Genomic DNA, 17,957 nt, shown 5'->3' on the forward strand with positions numbered 1-17,957 from the left:
CTCAAAAATTAATTTTTGATATAAACTGTTACATAAATCAGGCGATGATACTTTAAATTTTCCGAAATATGAGTCAATTGTTGATACTAACAAAATATTTTAATAATTTTTTAAAAAATATCGCAAGTTTTCCACTGCATTTATTCAATTCCAGACTATTTTATATATAAAAGTGAACATTTTTGCCACCTGATGTCAACTGAGGAATTCACGATGTTTTGCAATTTTTAATTAAAATGTCGTCTATGTTGAAACACGATCCAAGGTATGATAACTGTTGGTGCATGGCATCGTGCCTTAAGGCAAATTGCTGCAACTTTCGTACCATAACTTAAAACTTTTTGAAAACTTTGAAAAAAAAAGTTTTTGGAAAATATTGAAATTTTTGAAAAAAAAATTGTTTTTTTTAACAAATTTGTTTTTTTTTTTTTTTGAATAATTAGAATTTTTTCAAAGCAATCGTGCTGCTTCTTAGAGACGAAATATCAAAGCGCATAAGCGCCGCGTTGCCAGTCTATCGTTTGCACATAATAGATCTTGGTACGAAACCCATAAAAATATGGAATAAATTTGTACTTTGATCATTCAATGCGCATATGTCTAATGATCATTTTTGACCGCCAAATGGCATTTTTTTTACTGTTTTCATTGGATTTTCAAAACCGCTGGACCTGCCTTCCAAAAAATTTAATAAGTTCTATATTTTGTTACTAAAAGTAGAATGTTTTTGAATCATTCAAATCGTTCACTCCGTTCCCTCAAAAACTGAATTACAATTTTTGGCACTTTTTGCCCAGTATCTTTTAACCAGCTGGATCTGCCTTGTTCAAAAACCAATAAGCACGTCTCTCGATCGATTAGAATTGAATGTTGTTTAATAATTCAAATCATTAAAAATTTGTTACAGTTCAGATAAAAAAAATATTATTATGAATTATAGCAGGAAATGTGTTGCATGTGCAGAAATTTATTTGTAATCACTAAATATAATGGCCCAATGAGACTAATATTAAACTATTGATGTGCATCAAGAGTGAAAACTAAGCATAACATTTGCTTGTGATGTCAAGATTACTTTAATATTGTACTTAATAAATATCAATTTGCAATGACTGGTTTGTAACAAAAGCTCTATGCTTAATTATAATGGAATAAAACGACATAATTCATATGTAGCTAACTTGGCACTTTTTTCTTATACCTATTTCATGTTGAAAACTTGTAGTAAAACAAAGCAGGCTTAATCGAGATTATGCCTCATATTTTTACACATCTGAATAATTTCCAACCGCCGCCCTATGGTAGTTTCAATTTAGTTTCACGAACCTAGTTATTAAAATGTGTCCAGTCCAGTCCAGTTCAGTCCAGTCGAGTCCGGCAGGAACACTTTGAATATTTTTGTGTTGACCTAGTTAGATTGTCCATGTGTTTAATTGTTTTCCCTAAACGACATCGTCGATCGCGCATTTACGTGCAGAGGACGCCTTCGCTCGCAAAACTTATTCCGAATACTTCTCGACTTTAACTTCTGCTTCACATTTGCTCACGCGATCGTTATGGCCCTTTTGGATACTTATCGCTAAATATGTTCCATTAACTTATCGCATGATAAAAAATCAATATTTATTTTCGGTCAGATTATGTCTTTGTCTTTATCGCAATGTAGCCAAATATATTTGTACACGCCAAATCGTTTGCTTTAGCTTGAAATGGATGTGCTTAAGATTATTTCAAGTAAACCGTATGTACAGTATAGATTAATGTTATTTTATTAATGACTCTTAAGGGTAATTAGTATTTAACCTTTTAAACTTTACTAACATAGTATTGTTCAGGGGAGCGGGGAGCTAGGGGCTTAATGTAACGGGCGTTTTTCAATGGGATCTTAAATAAGGTGACCATACGTCCCGGATTGGCCGGGACAGTCTCGATTTTCCTCCTTGCGTCCCGGCTTTTTCTAAAAGCAATATTTTTCCCGGTTTTAGTTGTTTTGTCCCGGATTGTCTCAGATTTTTAAGAATGTTTGGATTGCCAATATATTTTTAAATGTATTTCAACTAGAAAATTTGAACCCAAAAAATGTGTATATAAGTTTTTAGCTCACCAACACCGACCCCCCCCCCCCTGCTCTCTCACTCATTCTAATCCGTCCCGGATTTTATGCAAAAAAATATGGTCACCTTAATCTTAAAAAACATTGCATTTTTTTTCTTTGTAGGCATGCATATTACTAGGGGAGTACTAGTTGTATCAAAATAAATGCAATAAAAATAATACAATTTTATAAGTTATTATGATCAGAATAAATTAAAACTAATATTATATTAATAAATATATTAAAATCACTTCCAACGATCCTTCGACCAAATCTTGGCAATTACGTAAAAAATGAATAATTATTGAGCAGTTGATAATAATAGAATTATGAAATGTAATAAGGAATATGAAAAAATATCAGAATGTATAAGAATTTCAATTGCAATGTGTATGTAAAAAATGATCAAAGTGTATAAAATATCAGAATGTATAGAATTTGAATTTGAATTGTAGAATGTATAGAATTAAAATGGAATGAAATAGTAGAAGAAGTAAGAAGATGAAAAGAATAGATAATAAAAGTAAGAAAAAGAAAGAATGAAAATAAGTTGAAAAAACTATAAGCAAGAATGGGATTAATATGAAGAAGATAAGATGAAAATTATATAGCATAAGAAGAATAGGATTTATGTAAAAAGAAGATAGTATGAAAACTGAAGATTTCAGTAGAATTGTAGTAGTAAGATAATAATTAAGTAATGTTGTAGGTGGCAAGTAATGCTAGTAAGCAATATTTGTTATTGGTATATCTGGTACTGGTTTTAGGAACTCATTTGGTTCATCCTCATTTTTTTTACATATGAGTACTGCTTCTGTCATTCAATACTTCATCTATTCAAGTCATCATACGAGTACAACTATGAAGTACTTTAAAATTTGAGACATATCGGATACGATTGATCAAAATTTAAATTATTTTCCTAGATATAACTGGTTGACTACGATAATGCTCTTCTGTTTCATTTCTCCGCAAAACTTTAAAAGCATTTTTTTTCAAACTGTCTTTTCCGATATATCGAATACTAATTGTTTTGTCACACCCTAGAAGAAAATTAAATTAAGTAGAATTAATTATTTAATTTTAGTGAATATATTTGAAAAGTAGGATTAAAAATAAATTCCCATGCGGGGAATCGAACCCCGGCCTCCTGGGTGAGAGCCAGATATCCTAACCACTAGACAACATGGGATATAACAAACATTCATTGTTTTAGGTGAAAAACATTGGGAATGATGCTAATTAGTTTTAGGTGAAAATCTACCGAGCCGTTTTCTTGTAATTAACTGTTGAAAAAAATTTAAGCCAATTATTATGGAAAATTAAAATTAGACATTTACTTAGCATAACGATAGAGTAGTTGGTTTTAAAATTGATTTTTAGAAAATACTTTGAGTTAACGTGATCGTTCGTTCTCAATTTGTGTAATAAATCTACTCGGAATACTTCTAATCACTCATAAATTAATTTTTTTTATTATTGATTAAGTCGATTATTTACACATATCGGGCAGTTCATGTAACTTGCCTCAAGGCAAAATACCAAACCATCTAGTTTAATACTTCTATGCACTGTAAAAATTTTAATAAAATTTACACAAAATAAGAATATCGTTAGTCAATAATTAGTAGTGCTATTTGTTACTTCAGAATAATTGGTCATGTAAAACAATTTTACGCTGATGGTAGATAATTTATTCAAGACACTTGGTTCTAATATGACAATGTAAAAACATCAATACACGCATAACATGTTTATCCGTTAATTATTTTCTCGTTGTTACTTCAGAGGCGAAAACGGCTGGCGTCTGTTTAGCCTTGTATCAAGTTAAATCACTTATCATATTTCTGATCGTCTAAATCCTCACACAAGCGTTTTCCCATTGAATTAAGTGTTTCGTTTTGCGTCTTTGTACCGTCGGCGGCGTCGGCAGTAATCAAATTACCTCACTAAGAGGATGTGTTCGAGTGCGTTGCGGCAGTCAAGGGAACTCGACTTTGTGGAAACGTCCTGCGATCTGTGCAAACTCCGACTGGGAAAGATCGGAACCCTTCAGCTCTACAAGACTTCATTACACTTAAATACACATCAAATATTGTTGACTGGATGTGTTATTACAGGATTAGGGTGATTGACACATTTTGAAAATTTGTTATGACGCCAATGGAAAATTATTGTTAGGAGTCAAGGAATAAAAAGTGTTTTAAGTGCGGAAAATTATTTCTTTTTACTAAATAAAATGATGTATGATAGTAATTAATCATTGTTAAACGATTTAAAATATTTCATTGATAAGCTATTGATATAAATTGTCCAGATTGCTTTAACATTAATAACAATAAATTACATTTCGGGCATGTAATACTATTACATACTTTTATGTGTAATATCAAGGGATTTATCAAGTTATTAAGTAGCGTCAATAAAAATTTAACACAATACCATTTTATCTACTTTTGAAGTTCTGAGCAATTCTACTTTTTTCTGCGGTTTCAGTTTTGTGTCACATGCTAATACATGTTTGTGTCAGCTGCATTAAAAAAATAAAATCACAATTAGTTGGATGATATATAATCATGTATAGTTTTTAGAATAAATAGCTGGTTTTTTTAATTTCCATTTTATGGTTTAAAATTACTGTGTTGCGAATTGGTAACACACCAAGTCATTTATAGAATCAGCCTTGCAGATCGAAGAAAGACAACAATTTCGTTAAAATTATGCAAAAATGTATTAATATTAAACTTTAGTTGAAGCAAATATTTTAATAATATACAGTATTATAAACGAGAAACGTTGTAGCCAAAACACTGAAAAATGCATGGGACATTTACTGGATAAGAAAAAAAAAACGTATTTTCTTCCTGAAGACTATAATATTTTGATTAGTATCTGAAAAACATCCGATCTTCGATAAAAAAAATACATGAAATACGTCATCAACATAAAGTTTTTATTTAACCCCAGATTAAGTTTTGTGTTTAATCATTAGTTCAGATAAGATATTGTTTTCATTGAACTATGATGCCGCCGTTATAAAAATACAAAGATTTGTACGGAATTAATATTTTTTACATTTTTAATGTAGATAATAAATAGAGGCTCAAAATTTGATTCTTGTGGCATACCCAATGTAATAGTTAATTTATTCGAAATGGTTTGGGCGTAGTCATTTATATACATATCCTTCGAAGAACATTGAGGCACTTACAAATTATATAGATAATTTTCACTCATATGTTTACTTGGCTATTTTTAATAAATCTTAATAAAGTTACATAAAAATAATAATTTGAATTTCTTAAGACTGATACCAAATCAAACGGTTCAAGAAACGACGACTTATTGGATTTAAAATTCTTCCAAGATTGTTTTGCTGTACTTCTCAAATAAGTTACATTATGGCATAATGTGTTCAGCTGATCCTATGTCAGTTTTTAATTAAGCACCTTGACTGTAACCAGTAGACTAGTAGGATACAAATAGTGTAAGTGATTTATCTCGAATATTGCAATTTTATAACATATTAAAAGAAATACGTTGAAATTATTTACACAAATCGTATCAATCAAGGAATGGTCAATCGTTAGAGAAACTATTTTATTGAACTATTTAATAAGTTACTTTTTGGAGTAAAATTTCTCTAAATTTTTTGTTGTGTCTTTCGCAATAAGTTGCATTCTAGAATTATGTGGTAAGTTCATCCTATGTTATTTTTTTAATTAAACACTTTGAGTTGTAGTAGACTAGTAAGATACAAATAGTCTAAGTGCTCTTTCTCGAATATTGCAATTTTCTAATTCATCGAGAGAAATACTCTGAAATGCTTTAGATAAATCTTATTAATAGAAGAAGATAGTCAATTATTTGAGGAAGAACGTAACATTTTTTGCTGTAATTCTCAAATAAACTGCATTCTAGAAAAATGTGTTCCATTGATCCTATGTCATTTTTCAATTAAACACTTTGATTTCTAGTAGATAAGCATGATTCTAATAGTCTGAGTTATCTTTCCTGAGTACTGCAATTTTCTGATTCATTACGAGAAATGTTTTCAATTCGTATCAATGGAGAAAGATGGTCAATTAATAGAGGAACTATTTTACTGAACTGTTTAATTGAGCTATTTTATAGAGTAATGTTTCTCGTAACAATTTTTGCTGTCTTTGAAGAATAGTATGTTCAATTAATCCTGTGTATTTTTTCAATGACAACAACTTGTGTCCAAGTAGAATTCATATACCTTTAGTGATCTGTCTCGAATACTGCAATTTTCTAGTTCATCACAAGATTCCAAATGCGTTAGACTAATCGTATCACTAGACATAACGATGGTCAATTAATAGAGGAATCATTATTTTATTTGTGCTTCGTAGTTGTGATTCGATTTCGAGTTTTCGATTCGGTTTTGAAACCTTTGTATTATCGATAAACTGTCGAGTCTTGTGTTTAAGCAGCATTTTAGAATAATGTGTTCAATTGATCTTGTGTAATTTTTTAATGACATGTATTAAGTTTACAGAGACAAGTAGTGTTCATATACCTTAAGATCTTTCTCGAGTACTGCACTTTTCTAATTCATAAAGAGAAATACTTCCGAATGCGTTAGACTAATCGTATCACTAGACAGTACGATGGTCAATTAAAAGAGGAATTATTATTTTATTTGTGTTTTGTAGTTGTGATTCGATTTCGAGTTTTCGATTCGGTTTTGAAACCTTTGTCTTATCGATAAACTGTCGAGTATTGTGTTAACCGTTTGAGAGGGCTTGCACCGAACTGCGTGACCACCGGCGGCCGAAGTCCACAGAACGCCGAACGTCGAACTTAATGACGCCTTCGGGAATTTTGTTCGTTGTGTAACATCATCTGGGAGACGGTACATCGGTCTCTGCGTGTTGGGAACACATTTCAAATACATAAGAGAAGTGACGTGCAAATTCGAAATGTTGTCTAATTGCTTTAAAGGAATTATTTGTATTAATTTTATTGGTGTATTTGGAATTCGATAAGTATTATTGAGAATTAACTATTCAAAAGCTGGGGGCGTAGCTCAGTGATAGCATACCCGACTAGCACATTAGAGATCTTAGGATGGAGTCCTGGCATCGGCCTCTCAATCTAGTAAATCATCTCTATTAAATTTAAAATTCAATAATTTCTGTCATTTCCTAGCCCTGACCTTAAATGACTATTGAGTTTTTTGTATAATTTAGCAATAATTTGCAAACATATTTACCCCCCCCCATTGCCTCTGGGTAATCTGCAAGCATAATTGCAATTTTAAAATGTTCTCAAATTACAGCTGTAATCTATAAACAAAATTTAACAGTAAATTTAAATGAATACTCAACAGTCATTTAAGCTAATAAAGGGCAGAAAACGACGGAACACCCATGTGTAAGATTTTTAAAAGGTTATATAAGAAAAACTGTTGAATCTAACTTTAAATTAACAATAGATCTTAAAATTACATAACGTAAATTTAAAAAAAAAACTCAATTAAATAACGTATACTTAAAAAATATTCTCGGTCTCATAAACTAAACGACAGTGCTCACAACCAAAAAAACTAAGAATGAAAAAAAAACACCTTCGTTATGGATTTTTAAACTTTGCTGATTGTCTCCTGAATGCAACGTCGTAAGAGCCAGGATGATGACTGATTACTTATTTTTCCGCCTACTTTCAAATTTTGATGTTAAACAATTTTAGCTTCACTTGTTATAAAGATATCAGTGGTGGATCTTTTTACCTGAGGACCTTTGAGCCCCACTCTACCCAATATAATATATAAATACATACAAGCTATGATATTAATCAAAAAATATCATCGATTGACTGACAATATACGTTATTTCTAAAAATATTTCTTTTAAAAGCGTTGTCGTGTATCGGTTGGCCCTAAATTATAAGACTAGAGAAATCTAAATATATTTTGGTAATAATATATGACGAAAACACTCATCTGTGCGTTTTTTAAATAAATCAATGTTTCTTTTAATGTTAAAGTTAACGACAATAGATTATTTGAATGTTCAGCAATCAATATACGGATGTTGATCATATACCTATACTAGAGCCAATTTGGTTTATAAAATTTTTTTTTTTTCGAAAAATGTAGGTCCACGACAATTGTCTATTAATAATAAATTGTCTATTAATAATAAATGTAATAAATAAAATGTTTATTATTAAAAAAATCAAGTACATCCACGCCATACTTGTATGTATTAATGTATATAGTTTCATGTGTACATAGTCATCACATTTTTATTAAGTCAAATTGGCTTGATCCGTAAATATAGTATTAAAAATAATTTCGATAAGCATTTTGTTAGATTTCAACATAATTTTCAACCAATCATATATAGATTATATATGTCAGTACGATCAATCCGTTTTCATGCGGGATATTATGATGAAGCTAATTCAATTATCAGATTTGCTTTTATCGTTTATAATTATTCATAGTATTAAATATGAAAGTTGAACGCTCTTAATCGGGCAGATCACACAACAAAATACTTCCAACGCGCCGCGTACATTATAATCGGTTTGCGTGTTCACCACCAGCCAAGCGGCTCGATCAATGAGTTCGCTAATGTAAAGCAAAATCACACGACACGTCCTTAAATATACACGTATATATAGAAATACATATGGATAATATGATATATAATATTATATGTAATATATAATTATATAAATACTGCTTTGCTCGCATAAAAAAAGCTGCCGAGATCGAATCCTGGCTCTTTGCATGGAAAATTGATACTGAACATGATAAGCCAATTTATCAAATATAAATAATTACCTTTACCAAAGTGATATGTAAAAGTTTAATATAATAGAATAAGATAGTTAATTTAATATATGTTAAAATCAGTATTTTTCTCAATGAATGTGTAGTACGTCGAATAGTATAGGTTATATCAGAAAACCTGTTGAATTTAACTTAAAATTAACAATATCTATATATTATAAAACAATAAAATAACGTATACTTAGAATTTATATTAGGGTCTCGTGAACTAAACAACAGTGCTCACAACCCAAGAAACAGAGTGAAAGAAAATACTTTTGTGTAGCCACTTTTTTATATAAGCAATAAAGCTTTCGAAATTAGCAGATTCTTTTATATAAATAAAGCCGAATTTTTTTGTAAAGTTATTATTGAAGTAAAACTTTTTTAGGCGCGACTAGGGTGTAAATCTGTACAAATGCAACGAAAGTCCGTTACGCCCGAACTGTTGGTCATTTGCTCTCGATGAGATCATTTCTATATGGGTCGATTGTGATTAGCCGTCGTGTATGTAAATAGAGATCTGTCGCTGTATGCGTACCGATATCAACGTCGTGTGCGTACCGATATCGACAAGGAAATCGGCATAGAAAAATTAACATTTTAAAGTTATATCGTTGTACAAATCTTGATTTAATGAAACATGACTGAATCAGAAGAATATTTTACGCCGTTCTTTAAAAAAAATAAAACAAATTAAACATTGATTAGAAATTATTTCTATATTATTCGTAGTTTTTATAAATCTTTGAAGTTATTAAAATGGAAAATATTTTTTAGTCAAGACAGATATTACAGCTGTTCAAAGAATGAAATTATATCGCCAGCGAAACAGTAAAAAAAATACAAACAGTCAATGAATGTATGTTAATTTCAATTACATGAAGTTCTTCAAACACAATTACATGATGAGTGAAGTTGCGAAAACAATATTTGTTGAGGCGTTGTTTAACATAATTCACTGTATGAACGAATATTATAGAATATATTAATCAGCATTTACTTCATTTCTCTGATAAAGATTCATTTCAAAATGCTAATTACAATGACAAACAGATCATGTCATATTTAAAGTATGACTTTAATTGCATTATTGTTTTTAAATATTATACATATTTTTAATGCTATTATAAATATATAATTTATAATTTATCATTATATAAATGTGTATAATGGTTGACACTAATAAATGTGTGCATCACGAGTGTTACCATATAACTAATAAACATTATTCAAAATTGTTATATGATGTATTTAATTTTACTTCCCATCTTGTACAGTAGCGAATGAATTTTGCTTTTCCTTTATCTATTGTAATTTGTCTCAGTTAAGTTAGATTTTTCTTTCTCTGTTTAATCTTCGCCCGAAAAAAACATGCCGCAACCGTACCCACAAAAATTGTCACAATCGTGACAAGCTTTTACTTTTGACTCTTTAAAAGCGCTGACTGAATTCAGTAATGGAAACTTGTTCTAACAATTATACTTCATATTTTTAGAGCATATCTTTAAATTATTATAATTTAACTTTTTAATTGGCTTTCTATACCGAATCCTGACACAAAACAGTAGGGGAGACTGGCCTCTACCAAAGAAATTCAGAAATTCTAATTGCAATGCAGAATTACTTAAAAAATATAAACAGAAAGAAATAGATGAACTTAAAAAAATATACGTATACCAGTACTAAAGAAATAGTACAATTTGTTAAATCTAAACACTAATATAGTAACACAGTGATTCAAATGTACAAACAGTATAAAGCCAATACGGTGATTGCATGAACATATAATAAGTATTAAATGAATATAGATTGTTTTAATAAAAAAGACAGTAATAGAGCAATTATAGAAAAAATGTAAACAGTACTAAAGGTGGCGAGAGTTTTATCCATGTATCTCGTATTGTCCGTCGCGTTTATCTCCGGCAGTTTTAGTCGTAGCCGAGTGCGACTAATTAGTCCGGCATTAGTACGCAATTAACATCGCCGTGCACATCGGACACATGCGATTACTGGAATCAGCAAAGCGTTAGTGTTACAAGCATCCCTAAAACACACACGGAATCGACACAAAGATATTGAATTGACCAAAGCAAATGTCAATACCGATTACAAAAACTTACTGAAAGTAATTAGTCTAAAAAATACCTGAATTGAAAGATTGTTGCTAATTAAAAATAACAAGAAGCATACATATTTTAGTAAAAAAAATATATTTTCAATATCAAATATTAGTTAGCTGGTTTATCAAAGTATTTTTTTTGTTTTTTGCATTTATATGTACATAGTTAAAGCATGACCTGTTCTCCTTCATTAGTATTTATAATAAACAAACAAATTATATTAAACTAAATTATTTGTGCGCCAGTTTTTACTTGATCTTATAATACCGAATGATTTTTATCCCACCCTTGATAGATAAGCAAGATGAGCTTTTAGCCCTTAGGAAGAATTTAACTAGTTTTTACTTATGAAATATTCTTCATACATCCAATTAGACTTTGGGCAATTATATTATGAAAACCAAACTAATTTTAACACAACAAAAACATATCAAACAAACAACTATCTAACAATGTTTAGTAAAGCTCCCAGCTAATTCGTCATTATAGAAATGCATGTTTTTGCTGTTTTTCTAAAAATTTTTAGCTGTTTTTTTACCCCATAAGCTGGGTAAAATAGACTAGAAAGATGGCAAACAGGTTCAGTGTCGTATTTTTTGTTTTAAAAGGATTGTACAAAATAATAGCTATATTATTCAACTAATGCAAAATATAAATTTCATGAGTGCATTTTTTACAGAGATAACACTGTATCTAACCTTAATCTGGCATTTTTGCTGATATATTTATCAGCAAGGTTGGAATAACTATTTATCTAATCTATTGCTTGTAAAATTGCTTATTTCAATCTTTAATTTTCTTTTATATTCACTATTTTTTGTTGTTTAATTTTTTGTCAGGGTAAAGGTTAATTTGTTCCCCACCCACGTGTAGACTTTACAGAGGTTATGTGAAAAATCTGTTGGATCTAACTTAAAACTAATAATACATCTTATAAATCAAATAAATAACGTATACCTAAAGATTTTATTAAGCTCTTGTATACTAAATAAAAGTGCTTACAGCCAAATAACTAACAACAAAATAAAATACTTTTGTTATGAATTTTTAAACATTGCCGTTTATTTCTCGATAGCAACGTCGCAAGAATCAAGTTAATAGCTGGTTATACACATTTTTCCTCAAATTTCAAATATTATTGTTAAAAAAAATTCTAATTTTGCTTGTTTTTTGAGATATCGAAAGTGGACCTTTTAAGCCCCGCTCTATTCTACCTACTACTAACTTTATATATTAAAAGTTCACTCAATATTAAATTTCCCGTTAATATTAGTAGGGATATATAATTGTTTTATTATCTCCATATTTTGTTAAGCAATCAGATTTGTATGAACTATAATTGTTGTATACAAAAGAAGAACTCCAATCTAATTTTCTCGAAAATAACTATAAAAAATAATAAAGTTTATGTTGAAATTATGTTCATTGGCTAATTTTGTTTAGTCTTGTGACAAACCTATTGTTGGCTTTGTATGTGAACACTTTTTTATAATTTCCATCTAAATTTTTTAACGTTAATTATACTGTCTTCATATTAAGATCATTGAATGATTTAATTTGTTACTTGCCATTGTTAATTAAGTTATAAATTAAACATTATAAATTAAACATTGGTCTGAACTCTTTGATTAAAAATTGCAACCCCGGATCTCAGTTTCATACATCCAAATGTGTTGGAAAATGTAATTTGTACATTAATAGTTTATTTTCCTATCTAGAATTTAAATCATTTGCCTAGTCTTTTTTTCTTTTTTGAGAATAATTTGTTTGCTTAAATTTTCTATACTCTTTTAAGTAAGTCTGTCATATAAGTGGAGACCATATTTCACTGACTTATGTTCAGGAATTTGCATCTTATTTATATAAATTGTAGGGCTACTATTTTGCAAGCCATTATTCAGGCATACTGAAATATTCTTTCATTAGATTATTAACTAATTCTACACTATAATTGTTAATTAGGATGACAGTGTATTATCAGTAAATGCAGCCAATGTAGAGTTTTCAAATGTCGGGATTGTTATGTGAACAAGTTATGAGCAGCCATCCGAAGCAAATATTTAGACAAACCAATCATTTTACACAAAATATTGAAATTTCAATGAATGTTTAATATTATTCTTCTATTTATTTGAAACTTTATTACTATTTTTAGCGTAACAAATTACACCGTTAATTATTAATATAGAAATATTGTGCAAAAAATATTCGTTCATTATGAATAACCCGTAATCTACAATATACTAAGACTTTCTATTTTAAAACTGCAAATCCAACTATTGAGAATCAATATAATAATATCAAATTACAATGCATTTTAATTGCTGCTGATATTACGTTAATCCAATAACTTCACCGATATTAATTGATTATGGATTCAATTCCATGAAACAATTCAGTAGTAAATATTTTCCGTCGTTCTATTATTAACCCCGCAGTGCACCGAGTTTCATGCGCTTAATTTAATCTTTAGTATTTGCAATACAACGTTGTCAGTGGCAGGTTTATGTAAATATTGCCTTCCTCTCCATGCGACATTTATTGTATGCCAGGTAGAAGGATAGAGTTAATTAATTGCAATATATGACGGTCAGCCCTAATAATACCTGTGACATTTTAATATCATGGACATGGTACTTGTTTTAGATTGTCCTCAACGGTATTCACGCATTTGGGGAATTTTAGAGCTGCAGGAACAGATTTTGTTTAAATAAATTATAAAATACACACAAAACACACACACATATACATATATATATATATATATATATATATATATATATTTAAATTTCTGAACTAGAAGCCATCTTTTTTTTAAAAAATAATTAACTTTTTAACTTCCTGTCAGGTAAGTTATTAATACAATTTTTTGTCCACGTTTTCCGACGCATAGATCCACCGATTTGAATGCTTAAAAAAATATGCAACTCTTTTTGATAGGCAGATGTGCTGTTTAGTTTTTGGCAAAAGCAGGTCTAACAATTTTTCAATTCCAACACTCAAGAAATATCAAAACGCACCAAAAACTATATTAGAAAATACCTCAAAATAATACGTCTTCAATTATCTATGTAGTTTTTAAAAATGAAAATATATTATAAAGATTTTTTGTTTTGTTCGTGTGTATGTTTATCATTTGTAATCTTATTAGTTTATCTGTTTATAATCTGAAATCTTAATGTCAATATTAACGATAATTTTATGATGAACTTTTAAAATAAAAAATTTGGTTCTTACATTTATTGTATTTGGAATCGTTTTTATAAAAACTTATCCTGCAAATAATTTCATTTCAATGTTATCCCTTTAATTTAAAATTATTGGTCAAAAATCATGAATAATTAACTAATGGCAAGTTCATGTTCTCTTTTTAGCTTTTCTTAATTTTTGTTCTGTTTGTACAATGTACGATGCAGAACAATTTTTACAATTTTGTGCATCGTGTCATATTTCTCGATGTTAATTACATATGATAAACATACATTTATATATATATATATATATATATATATATATATATTTGAAAATTCGTAAACTAATATAATGAGCGATTGATATATAACAAATTTTATAGCTTTTTAACTAAGGGCCGAGCACAGAATATAATATTCACAGCCTACTATTAACACTCAAATTATAATTGAATTTTTATAAATTCATTACCATATCAACATTTCATAAACCAGTAATTCTGTGAGATGTTCTTTGTAATGAAATATCTGGGTCGCGAACCCCAAAAGCATATCAGAGGACTAAAACGCTCAAGGCATTATTTATACTGAGCACTAAAGCCTGTTACCTGGATAACAAACCCCTTCTTATAGAGATCCATCACAGTTTTTAGATTAGGCGGTAAACACACTGGCATACATTTGGATGAAGTCTTCCACGGAAAGATCCTACAAGAGGATTTACAAATTGCTTACATACGTACTTGCATGTAAAATGCTGAGTTTAAAATTTATATATATATATATATATATATATATATATGTATATATATATATATATATAATATGTGTGTGCATATTTGTCTGTTTGTTTGTTAATTTGGGAAATGCTATCAAGTAAGGAAAATCAATTATGAATTAGAGACACATGTTTTCCAAGACCATCATTCATTAGAATAAACTAGTTCTTTCTGTCAATAACCTCACTCCTTTCTAGAAATTATATATATATATATATATATATATATATATATATATATAAATGTAATATAATATAATGATTTAAATAAAATCACTCGCGTTCCTTGCATTTTATATGCATAACTTAATTTGGAACATTCATGGTTTGCAATTACGTTGAACTTTGAAGTCACGAAACAAATATCACAATTACGTTTAAATATATATGCTTCTAGTAGAAATAATTTTTATTTAAAAATATATTAAGTTAGAGTTAAGTAACATTATCAATAATATTAATTTTTATTGTTCTAGTTATATTACTTTTATACTTACTGTTCTGTCAATCTGTTCTACGCTTTTATGGTCATTTATCACATCACATTAAAAGAAATTGGTACAATATAAATGATAATATTGTATTAACTTTGTGAGTTTATTGCTTGATTACTCATCATTGGGTACAGGATTAGTTTAAAATTGTCAACGACTAGTTTTAACACAACGATTTTGTGTCACTAATATGTTACGTTACTTCAATAAAATCTATTAAGTATAATTTATTGTACGTTTATCTACCTATTAAGTACAATTATTGACAATACATGCAAACAATTTACACTTATTACGAATTCACAAACCAGTCACACTAGTTTATTTAATAATATTATTCTTCAATGAATGAATTTTCAATCTTTAGTTTAGCTATATTCTTGTTCAATGGGTACCATATAAAAGTACAAGGCGTCTCCACCGTTCTTGTGTTAATAGATCAACATACATATCAAAGTGAATAATTCCTTTCCGACATTTTTGCAATATATTATCACAATTGGAAAATGAATAAGAGAACAATAAAAAATTATACGGACTAAAAACGACAAACTTAGGGTTGTCTTAAAAAAACCATTAGCAGTGGATCGCAGTAGCTCATATAACTTTTAGTTTTGAATGCTGTTTAAACAAACAAACTTGTATTTGTTTTCATTTATTTATTATTAATTTGAATGTTTTAAAACAATATGAATTGAATAATGATAACATTATCATAAGAAAAAACAAGCGCTTAAGCACTTAAGTAATGCTGAAAATGCATTCGTGTTTTGCAAAGAGTCGGATTACAGGACAATCCTTGCCACTAAAACGATAACATCATAATAAAAAGATATTGATTTGAATTTGGCATTAAAATTTCTTACATTATTCGATTTTGGTTTCGTTAATTTCCGATTGGCTTAGGTTTTGCAAACTCACGTATTATAACAATACGCAATTAGAAGGCAGCGCGCACGCAACGCACGAATTGTGCGCACACATGGAAACGTTTACAGCTAATGCAAGTAATTAATCAAATTTCAACATACCGCAGTTACTCGGAGAGAGCTGTTATATGGCACGAAAATCGTGCACGACTTGTGAATGCTCAACAGTACTTTTTTCCTGATTATTTATAATGTGCAAATTCTGCATACTTAGTCGAACTTTCATTATCTCGTTATGTATAAAAATATAGGAGTGCGTGAGCTGAGTTAAAATAAAAGAAAGTCTTTCAGCTAAGTTAAGCTCTAACTAGTTTATGCATCAGTATTTAAACCACAGTGGGCACTATTCAACTATTTCATCAACTATATATTATATATTTTCAAAATTGATATAATATTGCATGGAATTAGGTTGTGTGAAGCACAACGCTCCTTTCCTTATATAAATTGTTAGGAAAAACTGTCAAAACGATATGTATTTTAAACGCAGTCAGGCGTTTTGAATATAAAACCTGACCTGGAAAACGCACGAATGTTGAATAAGAATGTTATCATAATTGCATATTACGATGTGCATAACACATACGTGAAATTAGGTTTTATGTATATTTTAGCACTAAGAAAAGAGCGCAGCAAAGCGTTGTTAATAACAATGCTACTTTCTTTTTTACCGGAGCATTGGCCCTATAATCTCAAACATCATAATATTTTTTAAATGTTTTTTTCACTATAATTATAATAATGTCATTGTCTGATTGGTATGCAGTATTTGATTAAATTTGTATTATTTTTTTATTTTTGTACTTGTGATTGTACATTTTGAGCTGACTGATAAGGTGCATATAGTTCGAAAAACGTAATTTTAAATAAATTTTATATTTTATTCGACACATGGGGTGTTAATTAATTCTAATATATACATATGTATAAGATATGACTAAAAGTTACGTATTTTCTTCCTGAACATCTGTTGTGGTTTCTTTAATTTTTCATCACTTTTGAACATTTGTTTTCTGTCGAACAGACTATATGAATATAGAATTACATTACATAACTACAAATTTGGTAAATTATTTAATTATTATCACACTACTTGCTTATTTTTTTTATACAAACGTTACATTTACTCATAATGGCTCGGTTTCCTGTTAAATCACTTAGCAATTGTAAGAACTACAATACATATAAATTATATAAACAGAATCAGCTTCTCTTTACTTAAACGAATACCAAATAACTGTCTTCTTTACAGATTTGATAAACGTGATACCTTACGTGAACTGACGACAGGAAAAGCGTCAAATATTTATAAAAAAAAACTATGTGTATATATTATATATATATATTATTATATTATATATTCTTCGTAGGTCGTGAGAAAACAATTTACAATTCTATACTTTATAAGATCGACCTTATTTCAACTGACTCTCTCGCTGATTAAACATTATTACAACTTGAAGCCAACGCCGCGCTCTTCCGTTTATGTATATAGGACGATCTGTGTTCGAATATAAAACGATTAATATTTTAAACAATTCA

The 17,957-nt window shown here is 29.1% G+C and overlaps 1 non-coding gene across 1 annotated transcript; it reads right to left on the minus strand.

The window, feature by feature from the left end:
- Positions 1-3,215: 3,215 nt before the first annotated feature.
- On the minus strand, positions 3,216-3,287 carry Trnae-cuc. Its single transcript has one exon. It is a non-coding gene; the product is annotated as a tRNA-Glu (tRNA).
- Between the last annotated feature and the right edge of the window lie 14,670 nt (positions 3,288-17,957).

The sequence above is a fragment of the Ctenocephalides felis genome, unplaced genomic scaffold (genome assembly GCF_003426905.1).
Source record: "Ctenocephalides felis isolate EL2017-DRISC unplaced genomic scaffold, ASM342690v1 CF-g0.4_SCAFFOLD_01886, whole genome shotgun sequence".
Lineage (NCBI taxonomy): Eukaryota > Metazoa > Arthropoda > Insecta > Siphonaptera > Pulicidae > Ctenocephalides > Ctenocephalides felis.